The sequence below is a fragment of the Bufo bufo genome, chromosome 4, assembly GCF_905171765.1.
Source record: "Bufo bufo chromosome 4, aBufBuf1.1, whole genome shotgun sequence".
Lineage (NCBI taxonomy): Eukaryota > Metazoa > Chordata > Amphibia > Anura > Bufonidae > Bufo > Bufo bufo.
The window spans coordinates 65,076,974-65,094,820 of record NC_053392.1 but is presented as its reverse complement, the minus strand read 5'-3'; positions in this window follow the sequence as shown (position 1 = coordinate 65,094,820).

The window sequence follows — 17,847 nt, the reverse complement described above, 5'->3', positions numbered from 1 at the left end:
CATCACCTAATATGCTTAATTGGTAGTAGGCTTTCGAGCCTATACAGCTTGGAGTAAGACAACATGCATAAAGAGGATGATGTGGTCAAAATACTCATTTGCCTAATAATTCTGCACGCAGTGTATGTAGGTCAGGGGTCACTGAGCTTACCAAGCCAATTTGAGTTCCAATAATTAGTTCTAAAGGTTTTGGAATCAATAAAATGACAACAGTGCCCAAATTTATGCACCTGCCTAATTTTGTTTAAACAATTATAGCACACTTTCTGTAAATCCAATAAACTTCATTTCACTTCTCAAATATCACTGTGTGTGTCTCCTATATGATATATTTAACTGACATTTTTTATCGTAACAACCAACGATTTATACAGAAAAATCATGACGATTAACAAGGTTGCCCAAACTTTCGCATCCCACTGTATATCTACTTTTTCTCCATAGGCCCTGTAAACCTCCTCCTGGATCCAAGTGCCGCATATAGTATCCTTTTTTTCTCACAATACACTGTTGATCACACCTTTACTGTCCTGTTCCCGTTCCTATTTTCCTTTTATTATCCCTATTAATTTTCTTTCATTTTTCTTTCATATTTCCTTATATTTCTTATTCCTTTTATTATCCCTATTAATTTTCTTTCTTTTTTCTTTCTTTTATATTTCTTATTCCTTTATCTCAATTTATCTCCCCTGTTATTCTTTTTTCAACTCTCTATTATAGCTGAAAATAGCAATTACCTTTATATTAGATTGCATATCATATAATCCAAAACACATAGGTATCCTATTTGCTCTATTCTCAGGTGAGTTCACAATCATCCAGCTATTTTGCATTCCACGACCGGGCACTTCCGGCCGTTGGAACGCAACTTCCGGTTCCGATGCGTTTCACCGGCCGATGCACAATGTGGTTAGGTCTTTTGAGGATGTGAGAGTATAGGAGTCATTATGGTAGTATGCAATCTTATTAAATACAGCTTTATTCCATTGAGACAAAATATGCACTAGATCCAGATATTGGGATTTGAAACTGGACATTTCTTCCTTAATATATGTTTTCAAGTTGATATGACGCCTCTGCGAGACATGTAATAGGTCGACACAGTGACTTTTGACGACCTCGAGATCCGGACAAGTGTATCCTACTAAATTCCATAGTGTCGACATCTGTATTTTATGTTATTTTTGTATACTATTTTCGTATATTATTTATTTATAATTTTTTTCTAGAACTATATGCTGTCAATTGAATATAGCAGGGATGGCCAACCTGCGGCTCTCCAGCTGTTGCAAAACTACAACTCCCAGCATGCCCAGACAGCCTACAGCAGGGCATGGTGGGAATTGTAGTCTTACAACAGCTGGAGAGCCGCAGGTTGGCCAGCCCTGGAATATAGTATCTACATATGGCTTTATTATCATTTTTTTCTAATTTCTTAGTGTCTGAGGAAGGCTTTGCATAGCCGAAAACGTTTACACTTATTGCCATATGTTACTTTGCTTCAATTTGGAAACAAAATAAAAGAAAAACACAAAGAATATTACGTTTATCTGCTGTGATCTTTGTAAAAATATTACTTGGGGTAGGAACCCTATGCACAGCAGCAACCGACTGTTTGCGAACAAATCTTTGTACAAAAGTAGTGGGCACAGTACACGCTGTAGGCCTGACACACACGCTTGCAGGCAACTGCAATTATATTACAGTGAAAAATGTTTATTTTTTTTTAAAATGCAAGCTACTGTGACACCAGATATTAGTGGTGGCACTGGGCACTGGCAGTAGAGGGCACAGTACACGCTGTAGGCCTGACACACACGCTTGCAGGCAACTGCAATTACATTACAGTGAAAAAATTGTTTTTTTTTTAAATGCAAGCTTTTGTGACACCAGATATGAGTGGTGGCACTGGGCACTGGCAGTAGTGGGCACAGTATACACTGTAGGCCTGACACACACGCTTGCAGGCAACTGCAATTATATTACAGTGAAAAAATTATTATTATTTTTTTAAATTCAAGCTACTGTGAGACCAGATATTAGTGGTGGCACTGGGCACTGGAAGTAGTTGGCACAGTACACGCTGTAGGCCTGACACACACGCTTGCAGGCAACTGCAATTTCATTACAGTGCAATATTTTTTTTTTTTAAATGCAAGCTTTTGTGACACCAGATATGAGTGGTGGCACTGGGCACTGGCAGTAGTGGGCACAGTATACACTGTAGGCCTGACACACACGCTTGCAGGCAACTGCAATTATATTACAGTGAAAATTTTTCTATTTTTTTTTAAATGCAAGCTACTGTGACACCAGATATTAGTGGTGGCACTGGGCACTGGCAGTAGAGGGCACAGTACACGCTGTAGGCCTGACACACACGCTTGCAGGCAACTGCAATTATATTACAGTGAAAAATGTTTATTTTTTTTTAAAATGCAAGCTACTGTGACACCAGATATTAGTGGTGGCACTGGGCACTGGCAGTAGTTGGCACAGTACACGCTGTAGGCCTGACACACACGCTTGCAGGCAACTGCAATTACATTACAGTGCAATATTATTTTTTTTTTAAATGCAAGCTTTTGTGACACCAGATATGAGTGGTGGCACTGGGCACTGGCAGTAGTGGGCACAGTATACACTGTAGGCCTGACACACACGCTTGCAGGCAACTGCAATTATATTACAGTGAAAAATTATTTATTTTTTTTTAAATGCAAGCTACTGTGACACCAGATATTAGTGGTGGCACTGGGCACTGGCAGTAGAGGGCACAGTACACGCTGTAGGCCTGACACACACGCTTGCAGGCAACTGCAATTATATTACAGTGAAAAAAAAAAAATATATTTTTTAAATGCAAGCTACTGTGACACCAGATATGAGTGGTGGCACTGGGCAGTGGCAGTAGTGGGCACAGTACACGCTGTTGGCCTGACACACACGCTTGCAGGCAACTGCGATTAGATTACAGTGAAAATTATATATATTTTTTTTAAATGCAAGCTACTGTGACACCAGATATGAGTGGTGGCACTGGGCACTGGCAGTAGTGGGCACAGTACACGCTGTGGGCCTGACACACACACGCTGGCAGGCAACTGCAATTACATTACAGAGGGAAAAAAAGCAGACTGATGTACCAGCCCTAAAAAGGGCTTTTTGGGGTGCTGTCAGGACGCTGTCCTTACAGCAGATCAGATGAGTCTTTGAGGATTGGAGTGGACACAGAACACTGGCCTAGCTAATGATTTCCCTATTAAATCAGCAGCAGCTGCACTCTCCCTGCTCTCACTAACACTGCAGCTTCAGAATGAATCTAAGATGGATGCTGTCCTTGCTTTTTGATAGGAGGTGGGAGGGTCTGGGAGGGAGGGTATGCTGCTGATTGGCTGGAATGTGTCTGCTGACTGTGAGGTACAGGGTCAAAGTTTGCTCAATGATGACGTATAGGGGGCGGACCGAACATCGCATATGTTCGCCGGCCGCGGCGAACATGAACAAGCAATGTTCGCCAGGAACTGTTTGCCGGCGAATAGTTCGGGACATCTCTACTCATGAGTACAGTGGGCGCCATAGGCTCCAGGTTTCTGCTGTTTTAAACAGCAGAGACTAGTGATGATTGAGCACCAAAGTATTCAGGTGTTCGGTACTTCGGCCCAAACACATTGCTATATTCGTGTGCTCGACCGAGCACCCGAGTATAATGGAAGTCAATAGGAGACAACCAGGCACCCCCTGCTCTGAAGAGGGGAGGGTGTCTGGTCCATTGTAAAAGGTCAGAAAGTGACAGAAACCACCAAAATGGATCGGGAACAGCATGGGCATGATGTCTGGATGCATTTTGGACTTCCAGGTCACTGGCTGCTGGGAACCATGTTGTCCGAGTTGTACTTATTATTTCATTATTTCACAGACTGACAAAAATACTCACAAAACCCCCCAAAAAATATATTTTACACGGAAAATTGTTAGGAACCATACTTTCTTGTATATTCAATTGTATATAAAGTGCAAGTGCTGCAAAAAATTACAAGCAAGAGGCACTCCGAAACAGCCTGTATATCACATAAAGGAGGGCCTCATTCACATTGTGGTAAAATAGTTCAGTTAGTGGGACTCCTACACTCATAAAGCCTATGCACTAAGTGAAAGGGCTGCCAAAAATTACAGGGAACCGGCACTCCAAAACACCCTTTGTTACACATAAAGGAGGGCATCATACAAACCCTTGAAAAATTATGATTGATGGCCTGCTGGTGACCCTCAAAAACATTTGGAGCAAGGGCCTGCTGATATGACCATCCAAAACATGAAGGGCGAGGGACTGCTGCTGAGCTGACCCTCTAAAACATTAGGGGTGAGGGCCTGCTGGTAAGCTGATGCTCTAAAACATTATATGCGAGTGCCTGCAGGTGAGCTGACGCTTTAAAACATTATATGCAAGTGCATGCTGTACAGCTGACGCTCTAAAACTTTTTTTTCATGTGCATGCTGTTCAGCTGACCCTTTAAAACATTATATGCGAGTGCCTTCAGGTGAACTGATGCTCTAAAACATTATATGCGAGTGCATGCTGTTCAAATGATGCTCTAAAACATTATATACGAGTGCATGCTGTTCAGCTGACGCTGTAAAACATTATATGCGAGTGCATGCTGTTCAGCTAATGCTCTAAAACATTATATATGAGTGCATGCTGTACAGCTGACGCTCTAAAACATTATATGCGAGTGCATGCTGTTCAGCTGACCCTATAAAAAAAATTGAGTTGACGGCCTGTAGTTGAGCTGACCCTATAAAAATTTTTAGTTGAGGGCCTGCAGTTGAGCTGACCCTATAAAAAAATTTGAGTGGAGGGAATATATACAATCTGGATGAGGAGGAGGAGGAGAAAACAAGATTCAACCATATACTCTTTTTTTGTGGTGGAAAAGGTGCATGGGAATACACTACAGTAGATTGAGTACATTATAAATGATAAATTGAAATTGTCTTTATGTTCATCATCAGCTCACCTCTCCTCTGGTGGAGTCAAGAAGTCAGGGGCAATCCAGGCCTTGTTCATTTTTATCTGAGTCAACCTGTCAGCATTGCCAGTGGACAAGCGGATACGCTTATCTGTTATAATGCCACCAGCAGCACTAAATACACGCTCAGACAAAACACTGGCGGCAGGGCAGGCCAGCACCTCCAAGGCATAGAGCGAAATTTCGTGCCACTTATCCAGCTTGGGCACCCAGTAGTTGTAAGGCATGCTGTGTATGCCTTCACCATCTTCCAAAACTTTTCCCTCCTTGTACCACTAGGCCGCACATCAGGGTAAGGTTGCTGGCGGGGTGTCATGAAAGTGTCCCATGCCTTGGAGAGTGTTGCCCTTCCTTTTTTGGAACTGCTGTGTGTTCCCCGTGTCTCCCTTCCTTGGTTGCCTAAGGAGTACGGACTCTGCCGGCCTCGTCGTTAGATGGAAAATTTTGGAGCAATCTCTCAACAAGTACCTTCTGGTATTGCACCATTTTACTCGTCCTCTCCACCACAGGAATGAGAGATGAGAAGTTCTCTTTGTAGCGGGCACCCCCTACAGGGTGAACACCCAGTAATCCGAGTTATCTAAAATGCATATAACGCGAGGGTCACGGGAAAGGCAGCCTAACATGAAGTCAGCCATGTGTGCCAGACAGGGCCGGTGCAAGGATTTTTGCGCTCCCCCCCATCATTTCACATTTCTGCTCCTCATGATTCATGTCCACTTCTTGCCCCCCCCATGTGCTAATATCATAGTGCCATCCTCTCCCCCTGCCCCCTAATGTGCCAGTATCAAGTGCCTCTCTCTCCTCCCCCCTCCAGGTGCCAGTATCATGGTGCCAATAGCTTCCCTCCTCCCCGGCAGTAAAGTAACAGTCCGGTATTTAAAAAAAAAAAAAAAAAAACGGGCCTGTGCTCCCACTAGTACCTAGTGTTAAAGATTTGGGGCTCGTATTCTTATTTAGCCTGTCTTTGAGAAAAGTTTCTCCTGGGATTCGAACTCACGACCTTTCACATCAGAGGCAAAGCATTTACCCACACAGCTATGAGAGCTGTATAGCTTGTTACTTTAAAAAAAATATATATAAGACTTCTACTGTAGACACCTACAACATTGGGGCCACTTTAAGCTTTTTCCAGGGCCAATGTAGTCCATCTCTGGGTCATAACCTAACTATAGAGATATTCTCCTCTAGATGCAAGGGGGTGATACCTTCATGCGTATATTTAGGGGCTAATGCCTTTGTACAATAGGAGTCTGATAAAGCATACCATATTCTTTTATTGTTAGAGTGAGCAAAATGGAATTTGAAAGAAAAAAATACTGTATTCTTTCATATAAAATCAGAAGCATATGGTTGTACAGTTGAGGCTTCATGCATCTCTATGGCGGAGCTATTACACTTATAGATGTGTTCATGGACCCAAGGAATTTGCACTGTGTCTAAGCATCTGCAATACACATGTATCATAGGACCCTGGTTATAATAATGCATGTGACCATGTTACTGGTCTGAAGCGCTGTGTGCAGACAAATATAGGAAGACGTGACCTCATCTACTTTATTTCTACTTTATTCCATCAAGTCTTTTGCTCTTAGATTACTTTGACAGGCCCAAATGGCTGGTGACTTCCCGGGAAGCATTGCTTAGTAAAAATAGCCCTGAAAGCTTGTAAAGCAAATCTCAGAAATATTGTTAAATGATAGAGGAACTTACAGGCTTGTAAAGAGAAGAGCGTGGCGTTCCTGGTATGTATATAAAACGCAGCTGTCACGCCCCCTGTGCAGCCAGTGCAGGTGACTTGAGGCAGCTGAGCGGCGCTCTGAGTCTAATGAAGAATCTGCCTGCCCTTAGGCACAACCGCACTGTCCGCACACGCAGGCTGGGGGCGGGGCGGGCGGGTGGTATCCAATCCAATGATCTGATGATCTGAGTGTTGCCCTGACTACGAGCGCCGCGGCCGCCGGCCGGCAGGTTCAAGTAAGTGCAAAAAAAAAAAGCCATTCATTCATTCTTCCGCCCTGCTCAGGGCGCGCCCTAAGGCAGCCGCTTGGTCTGCCTTATGGTAGCGCCGGCCCTGGTGCCAGAGTACCAACAGGCAAGACGTCAATGTCGACATCAGGATGATTCTCCATCTCCTTATCCTCCTCCACCTCCTCCTCTTCTGCCTATCCACGCTGAACAGATGGAATTTAAGTTTCTCTATATTAGGCCCAGATTATTGGAATTTGCAATACAGACACTGTTTCTGATGTAGTACAGTACTGGTTACAGAACACCACAGATTATGGACACTATATTAGGCCCAGATTATTGGAATCTGCAATACAGACCCTGTTTGCAGATGTAGTTCAGTATTTTTTACACAAAGCCACACACTATGGGCACTAGATGTGGCCCAGATTATTAAAGACACAGTCTGCGGATGATGTACAGTATATGTCACTAATAGGTATAAAATAAAAATATCTTGCTGTTGTCAAACACACACAGTAGTCCTTAAAATGACTTTGGGGTCTTTGAAAAGCTTTTGGTAGTAACAACAGCAAATTTCTCTCCCTGCACTATCTGTCCCTTCCTCAGCACTGTCCCTGAGACTACAGGTAAATAGATTGCTGCTCTAAAACACACACACACACACACACACACACACAGTAGTCCTTAAAAGGACTTTTAAGGTCTTGGAAAAGCTTTCTTTGAATAAAAACTGGGAAATTCGCTCCCTACTCTGTCTTTCCCTTCCTCCGCTCTGCTTTCCCTGTCTACATCTGAGCTGAACATGCGTCATCGGGTGCTATATAGCACCAGATGACGCGTTACGGCCAGCCGATCACTGTAATGCCAACAGCCAACATGGCTACTGGCATTACAGTAAGGGCAGTACTTACTTGCACCTTTATTGGCTGCTTAAAACCCGTGAAACATGCGGGGAGGAGACTCGATCATTGCGTCGAGTACCGCCATGTGCCGAGCATAGCAACGCTCAAGCCGAACTGATATTCGACCGAGCATGCTCACTCATCACTAGCAGAGACCCGGGGCTAATATCTGCGGTCAGCGATAATGCCGGTCACAATTATTTATCCTTTCAGATGCTGTGGTCAAATCACAAAGCAAATATTTTTGTAAAATTCAGTGAAGCAGCCGAATCAAATTTTTGAATACTTCGCTCATCTCAAATAGTATGAAATATTGAATGATGCTATTTAATATGAAATTTAATACTTGTCTCACAAAAAAACAGCCCTCATTCATCTATGTGAATGGAAAGATAAAAAAGTTATAGCTCTGGGAAGGCAGGGAGTGAAAAACAAAAACAGAACATTAAGTAATTGGTCATTTTTTGATGACAAATTTCTTTTAATATTTTGAGCAGATTTTTATTGTTTAGTAATGCACGTGACACATAGGAACTTTTCCTTTTTAATCTGTTTTTATGTTCCGATTGTAGATTTTTTATTGTATTTCCTGTACATGATTATGGGGCGGCCATCTTGCCTGAGCTGCTGCTAACAGTATTTAGAGATATGCATTATAGCAGCCACATAAAGCATAGACACAATAGACAGGAGATGACTCGTTGGTCCATATTTATGGTGCATCTAGGCTTAGAGAAAATATCTGTGCTTAGCCCAGCAAGGGTGTGTACCTTATCTGAAAAGGGGTGTCCATTCCCAGAAAATGGAGCTCGACCTAATATGCTACATTTAGTGCCAAAATTGCCCCTCAATTTGACATACTGTCTCAAACTAAGCCAACCCATAATTGGTATAAAATTAGAAAAAAGTGTCTAACCTTGCACCATATTTATCATTCAGCATGAGACCTGTGATAAATCTTGCACATGTCTGGATAGCTTCTCTAAATTTATGCCATCCATTGAATTATTAAATCTGCCCCATTGACTTCTATTGGAGAATTTTCTAGACATGCTCTGATACCTGTACAGATGTCATTGTGCAGGGAGGGGGGTTGATAAGCTATGACTATCACATATGGTGAGTAATGTGCTCCTGTGTCATCTATATAGAGGTGTTCTCTGACACTGGAAAATATTTAGCAAGGGGTTGGACAGGGTTTAAGACTGTCTATTGAGATACGGGGGAGTCTTGGGCAGACCTAATTAACAGGGAAACATGGCTCCACGTAGTGATTCACGAAGACTAGCAATGTTTAACTGTACCTGCCTCTCTCAATGTACTTTGCATAAAGTTAACATAAAAAATAGCACAAGCAAAAAATATATATTTTCAACTCAACAAACATTTTATCCTACTGTTTTATTCTGTACTTACAAATGACAAGTGTAATTTCACTGGTCGCCAAGTAACATCACATCGTGGTACCTAATTGAGCCATATTTTTACAGTCTTTTTAAAAAAACTTGAAAAATAAACAGCCTCAAAATAATAAAAAATATAAAAGAAACATAAGCCAAAATGAAAGTATTGCAAAAAGAAATAACAAACCCACAAACAATAAAGCACTTTCTGTAGAGTCTGGTTCAGTTTATTCTAGTTTTATATTCTTTGGCAGTGGAAATTCTCACATTTGTTTCCTTAGGGGAAAAGTGAGTGACTATATTAAAAATTTTTAAATCTCTCTTGTGAATACTTCTGGTACGAGATATTCAGCCACATATGAATAAGGAGTTGCAGCATCTGAGTCTGGAGGTCAATATATCAACCTCTGGAAGTTTGTAAGTGAAATAAAGAAGTACTAAATTACATTGTTTGTTATGCTGGTGACATTGACACATTTTATGGAACACAGTTAGAACATTTTTGAACAGTTTATAACGTATCCGTTGAGGTAATGTAGACATCAGTTTCAATTTTTCTTCTTTTTTTGTCAATTTCATGTTTGTGGAGTGTTTTCTTTTGTTTTCTTGTACTATACTACTACTGCAATGCAATTTATTCTTTTATGTTAGAAATATATTGGAGTCGGTTTACGACAGTGTAATAAAACACACAGCATGACAAGAAAAACAGCAACAAAATGACAAATTGGAAATGTGGATGTTTACATAAGGAGCCGCAGCCATTCTACAAAAATCATGGAAGTCACTAAAGTGGAGCGCTGTTAACATACTTCTTTCAAAGAACTATTAAAAACTTTTCTGAATTCTGAAAGAAGATTAAAGCTGGTTAAAAATATAGTTAAAGGGTTTTCCCCATCTTAGGCTACTTTTACTCTCGCGTTTGGTGCAGATCCACTATGGATCTGCACAGATGGATCCGTTCAGATAATGCAACCGTCTGCATCCATTCAGAATGGATCAGTTTGTATTATCTTTAACATAGCCAAAACGGATCCGTCTTGAACACCATTGAAATTCAAAGGAGGACGGATCCGTTTTCTATTGTGCCATATTGTGTCAGAGAAAACGGATCTGTCCCCATTGACTTACATTGTCTGTCAGGACGGATCCGTTTGGCTCACTTTCGGCAGACTGAGACCAAAGCACTGCAAGCAGCGTTTTGGTGTCCGCCTCAATAGCGGAATGGATACGGAACGGAGGCAAACTGATGCATTCTGAGCGAATCCTTTTCCATTCAGAATGCATTAGGGCAAAACTGATCCGTTTTGGACCTTGTGAGAGCCCTGAAAGGATCTCACAAACGGAAAGCTAAAATGCCAGTGTAAAAGTAGCCTTAGACAGTTCTGACATATCCACAGCAACCCACCTTTCAAATTCTTACTTTTAGAGGTAATGATCCTGACTAGAGAAGAGCAAATTTCAAAAACATTATATTCGGTTGGTTCACCCAATTTTCCAAAAAAGATTCGATTAGATCAGAATTTATTTGTGGCAAATCACATTAAAAACAGCTATTTCATGGCTGCAGAGAGCCTGTAAAGACACGCAGGTGACAGGCATCGCTCTTAGAATCATGCACACTTCCCTTATTTGGGCAGTCACGGGGCCAAAACTGACCAAATAACTCAAGTATGAACTCAGCCTTACAGGTCGATGTTAGCGCCAAGAAGAAGCGCATTCCTTTTACACCCTCATCAGCTGATTCCACATAAATGTCAACAGAACCTGTTCTATTAAACGTTTATGCAAGTAGAGCTCCGCCGACAGAATAGAGAGAGTGTTAGCAATAAGTTTGCGTTGATGTCACTGATTATTTTGCACTTCCTCTGATTCGTCAGAACAATAACCCACAAAAAACAGATCATGTCTGTGGAGCATCCGCCTTCACTCGGTCAGCATTTGGTCAGTAATCCATCAGTATTGCTAATGCCAAAAAAAACAGGAGTGGATCCAAAACAGAGATGACACGTGAACTGAATATTTGCAAGTCTTCTATGTTTTGCACCCAGTCCTTTTGGCTAAAAAAATCATAAGCCAATTCTAATGAGACCATACAGGACTTACAGTTGCTACACAGAGAGGATCCGTTGTGTGTCTCATTTTAACTTCCTTCTGACAGATCAGAAGGGTCAAATATGATGATGTCAGCCAAGCATAAAAGGCTAAATAGTGGCCCAGTCATGAAGTGGGGAGGGTGGGAACAGCATGAGAAGTCCACAAAGTGGCTCTATGACATAGCAGTGAGGTGGAAGCAGCATGAGGAGACCACAGACTGGCAAGGTGACATAGTGTGGAGGTGGCAGCAGGATCAGGATGCCACACAGTGGCAAGGTGACATAGGGTGTAGGTGGCAGCAGCATGAGGAGGCCACAGAGTGGCAAGGTGACATAGTGTAAAGGTGGCAGCAGCATGAGGAAGACACAGAGCGTCAAAGTGACATAGTGTGGAGATGGCGACAAAGATCAGTCTCTCCACATTTTAGGTGGACAGATGAGTTCTGCTGCTGCTGATGGAGCTGTTACTGCTCCTGTCACCCCACCCCTTCCCAGCACCCATGGCAGTGGAACGTGAGCGCAAAGGGCCCCCAGGTCAGACCTGCCAGAGGATGGACGATGGCGCAGCGGCCAACTGACTACATAGGATGTCTCTATAGTAGTTCAATTTGTCCTCCCTCTCAGCGGGTGTAAAAAAGGCCCCCATTTTGGATTGGTAGCGAGGGTCCAACAAGGTGAAAAGGCAGAAGTCATCCCTCTGTCAAATGGTGACTATTCGGCTGTCACTACCCAAGCAAGTGAGCATGCAGCAGGCCATTTGCACAAATGACTCAGATGGATTATCGGCCTCCATCTCCACTTCATACTGCCACGTTGTGTCTGGGTCCTCTGCCTCCTCTTACTCATAGCCCTGTCTGCTTAGATCATCAGAAAATCGTTTATGGCCTTTATCTGTTCGTACAGTCGGTCCAACATATGGAGGGTGAAATTCCAATGGGTAAAAACTTCGCATAACAACCTATGTCGGTGGATGCCGTTCTGCTGCTTCAGCTCAAGGATGGTGTGCTTTGAGGTGTACGAGTGGCTGAAGTGCATGCATTTTCCTGGCCATTTTTAGGATGTCTTGCAGATGGGCGGAAGACTTCAGGAACCGATTGACAATCAGATTGAGCACAGGATTTGATTTCTTGCTGAAGGAAGCGGAGCAGTTCCTCCCCTGTGTGACTCCATTCACCCAGGCAAACAAGGTGCAAAACAGCGTGACACTGCAGTGCCCTGCACATGTGGTATGCTGGAGGGCACTGGGAATTGTCCCTGCAGTGGAGGCTGAGGACACGGTGGACGATGAGGAGGCAGAGGCGGACATCGTCGCTGGACCAATGGCGTGGCCATGTGGAGGCGGATGCGGCGTCACCTGGCCAAGTTGTTGAGGTGGCTGTGCAGGAACCACATTCACCCAGTGGGCCATAAAAGACATGTGTTGTCCCTTTTCATAGTTACAGCTCCACACGTTGGCGCTGCCGTGCACTTTAGTAGACACCTACAGGCTCAAGACTGGCCAACCTGTTCTACATGTGTGTGCAGGGCTGGTACTGCCTTTTTGCCAAAGAAATGATGGCTTGGGACTCTCCACCTCAGCTCGGCACAAGCCGTCAGTTCTCTGAAAGGTGCAGAGTCCACCACTTGGAAAGGGAGGGACTGCAGCACCAGCAACTTGGACAGGAGCACAATCAGCTTCTTTGCCATCGGATGAGTGCACACATACTGTTGTCTCTTGGCAATCACTTTGGTGATCGATTGCTGACGGAATGAGTGACGAGGAGTAAGAGGAGGAGGAGGAGCAGGAGCATCAGGACCAGCAGATGATGGGAAGGTGGTGGAGCCTTGAGGTGAGGTGGTGGAGCCTTGACTGCCTGAAACCGGGTGCGTGCCACTGGGTGATGCAGCGGTTGCTGCGGCAGGATGGACCACCACATCGGAGCCACGGTTCTCCCAGGCCATTTTATGGCTATGCTGCATATGATCACGCAGAGCTGTGGTGCCAACATTGGCACCTTGGCCACAATTCACCTTTCTGCCCACATATTCTACATATGGCCATGTTCATCTCCTCCGGCGGCTTAACAAAAAACTGCCACACCACTGAGTAGGTGATTTTACCCCCAACACTAAGCACTGACTGATTGCTACCGCCACTGCCTCCGTGAACCCCTGCACCGCTACTTCTCGGGCAGGTATGCTCCCGCATAGCGGGTGGTCTACGCCGGGCACGTATGGCTACCGACCACCCACTGCTTCCACCCTGCTGACTCCCAGCCACGCTAGCGATTTGCTAGCTCTGCTGCTGCCTCACGGGCAAGCTGCCACCCTCTTCTCCCGATGATGATGAACCCCTTCATTACCCAGCTCCCAAGTGCGATCAGCTACATCATCATCATCGAGTACTGTCTGCACGTCGCTGATGTACTCCTCAACCTTCTCTGGGTCAGGAGCCTGACCGCTCGCAACACCAGCTCCCACGCCACTCTTCTCATTACTACTTGCCCGCCTAGTGGAGGAAGTTGCGGATGTCTCCTCCAGATCTTGTCTGGGCAGTAGCTGCTGACTGTCCTCTAGTAGCTCTTCCTCGGTGAAAAGGGGAGCCGAGCTTAGGCATATAATGCTTCTCGTGGTGAGGGAACTGAAAATGACAGAGGAAGGTTCAGGAAAGGTGTCGGCACAGGGCCTTCTCCCAGGTGATGCCAACTAAGAGTCGTGTCAGAGGAACCCACCGACTCTTGGCTGGGGGTGTCTGATGTTAATTGGGACAAAGTGCATGAACGAGTCAACTATTCAAGAACCGCTGGAATGCTGGTCAAGACACAACCGCTAGATGACATCAGGAGCTCAGTCCTCTTGCTGCGACCCCTGCTGCCATGCCCCCTTATTCTGCTGCGACCTCGGCCTGCGCCAGAAACATTTAGGCCTCTGCCACTCCCCTGTGCAGGGCCTGGCACTTCTCTGTCTGACATACTGTTAAATCAAATAAATAAATAATAAGGAAGTAAAAACACCCCAAAAACTCTGTAATTTTCTCACTTCAGCACACTTTCTTACCACTAATACATGCCAAAATGAGCTGTAATTTTTACACTTCATCACACAATGGCATCGGCAAATAGTTTTTTGTGCCAGTAATACATGCCGAAAATGGCTTTAGAACATAACTGCACCACTGAGCGGCAAATATATTTTTTCTTTATCCGCTGATACACGTCCCAAAAGGCTAATACACACTACAAAAGGCTTTACAATAGACAACTGCACCGCTAAACGGCAAATATATTTTACTTTTGCCACTCATACATGACAAAAAGGGTTGTATTTTTAGCACTTCACCACACAACGGCTAGTAAGCCCATTTTTCAGGGGCGTTGCTAGGGTCTCAAAAGATCCGGGGCCCAAGCCTCAATGCATATGTGCCATATTCTCAAAGTATCTGCCCTGCCTCCCCCACACACACACACTCTAGGACTAAACATACATTATATTTTACTTGCTGCATGGAAACTACAAACATTCATAATACGGCACCACATACCTATTACATCTAGTGCTTCACAACGTCTCCTCTGATGTAGCATTTTTCTTTCCTCATCTACTCCCCTTGGCCCATGACTAGGGATGAGCGAACCCGAACTGTATAGGGGGTGTCCGTGACACGGACCCGAACCCGAACATTTTCGTAAAAGTCCGGGTTCGGGTTCGGTGTTCGGCGCTTTCTTGGCGCTTTTTGAAAGGCTGCAAAGCAGCCAATCAACAAGCGTCATACTACTTGGCCCAAGAGGCCATCACAGCCATGCCTACTATTGGCATGGCTGTGATTGGCCAGTGCACCATGTGACCCAGCCTCTATTTAAGCTGGAGTCACGTAGCGCCGCACGTCACTCTGCTATGATCAGTATAGGGAGAGGTTGCAGCTGCGACGTTAGGGCGAGATTAGGCAGATTAACTCCTCCAAAAGACTTCATTCTGTGATCGATCTGCAGCTGTGGATCATTGAAGTGCTATTATTGACTTGCTCACTTTTTTGAGGCTGCCCAGAGCGTTTTTAGATCACTTTTTTTCTGGGGTGATCGGCGGCCATTTTGTGACTTATGGTGCGCCAGCACGAGCTATCACCAAGTGTATTTAACCATCGATAGTGTGGTTATTTTGTGCTATATCCTACATCAGCTGCAGGCTGAGCCTGTGTCACCGAAGTGCATTTAACCATCAACAGTCTGGTTATTTTTTGGCCATATACTACATCAGCTGCAGGCTGAGCCTGTGTCACCCAAGTGCATTTAACCATCAACAGTCTGATTATTTTTTGGCCATATACTACATCAGCTGCAGGCTGAGCCTGTGTCACCCAAGTGCATTTAAACATCAACAGTGTGGTTATTTTTTGGCCATATATTACATTAGGGGCAAGTTGAGCCTGTCACCCAGCGCCTAAAAAATAGACCTGACATTTCTATTCAACTAAATCTGCACAGTTTTAGCTGGTCAAGTTATTTGTAGTGACCGTAAAAGCAGACTTTTTGTTCTGGGTTGAAAAAGCATTCCCAAATTTGCCATTCTGAAAATAACTAGTTTGTGGTATTTGAGGCCTACTTGAAATCTATCCCAAAAAGAAAATCTTACATTGAAGGTATTGATAGTGTCATTCAGAAAAACCTAAGACACACGCTAGCGTGCTGATAGAAGTGTCATTCTGTGATTAAACCTATAACTGTCACACAGCGCAAAAAAAAACAGGTCTCACATCTCTATTCAACCAAATCTGCACATTTTTAGCTGGTCAAGTTATTTGTAGTGACTGTAAAAGCAGACTTTTTGTTCTGGGTTGAAAAAGCATTCCCAAATTTGCCATTCTCAAAATAACTAGTTTGTGGTATTTGAGGTCTACTTGAAATCTATCCCAAAAAGAAAATCTTACATTGAAGGTATTGATAGTGTCATTCAGAAAAACCTAAGACACACGCTAGCGTGCTGATAGAAGTGTCATTCTGTGATTAAACCTATAACTGTCACACAGCGCAAAAAAAAACAGGTCTCACATCTCTATTCAACCAAATCTGCACAGTTTTAGCTGGTCAAGTTATTTGTAGTGACCGTAAAAGCAGACTTTTTGTTCTGGGTTGAAAAAGCATTCCCAAATTTGCCATTCTCAAAATAACTAGTTTGTGGTATTTGAGGCCTACTTGAAATCTATCCCAAAAAGAAAATCTTACATTGAAGGAAATTGATAGTGTCATTCAGAAAAACCTAAGACACACGCTAGCGTGCTGATAGAAGTGTCATTCTGTGATTAAACCTATAACTGTCACACAGCGCAAAAAAAAACAGGTCTCACATCTCTATTCAACCAAATCTGGACAGTTTTAGCTGGTCAAGTTATTTGTAGTGACCGTGAAAGCAGACTTTTTGTTCTGGGTTGAAAAAGCATTCCCAAATTTGCCATTCTCAAAATAACTAGTTTGTGGTATTTGAGGCCTACTTGAAATCTATCCCAAAAAGAAAATCTTACATTGAAGGTATTGATAGTGTCATTCAGAAAAACCTAAGACACACGCTAGCGTGCTGATAGAAGTGTCATTCTGTGATTAAACCTATAACTGTCACACAGCGCAAAAAAAAACAGGTCTCACATCTCTATTCAACCAAATCTGCACAGTTTTAGCTGGTCAAGTTATTTGTAGTGACCGTAAAAGCAGACTTTTTGTTCTGGGTTGAAAAAGCATTCCCAAATTTGCCATTCTCAAAATAACTAGTTTGTGGTATTTGAGGCCTACTTGAAATCTATCCCAAAAAGAAAATCTTACATTGAAGGAAATTGATAGTGTCATTCAGAAAAACCTAAGACACACGCTAGCGTGCTGATAGAAGTGTCATTCTGTGATTAAACCTATAACTGTCACACAGCGCAAAAAAAACAGGTCTCACATCTCTATTCAACCAAATCTGCACAGTTTTAGCTGGTCAAGTTATTTGTAGTGACCGTAAAAGCAGACTTTTTGTTCTGGGTTGAAAAAGCATTCCCAAATTTGCCATTCTCAAAATAACTAGTTTGTGGTATTTGAGGCCTACTTGAAATCTATCCCAAAAAGAAAATCTTACATTGAAGGTATTGATAGTGTCATTCAGAAAAACCTAAGACACACGCTATCGTGCTGATAGAAGTGTCATTCTGTGATTAAACCTATAACTGTCACACAGCGCAAAAAAAAAAACAGGTCTCACATCTCTATTCAACCAAATCTGCACAGTTTTAGGTGGTCAAGTTATTTGTAGTGACCGTAAAAGCAGACTTTTTGTTCTGGGTTTAAAAAGCATTCCCAAATTTGCCATTCTCAAAATTGTGGTGAACGGGAACAATGAGGAAAACATCTAATAAGGGACGCGGACGCGGACGTGGACATGGTCGTGGTGGTGTTAGTGGACCCTCTGGTGCTGGAAGAGGACGTGGCCGTTC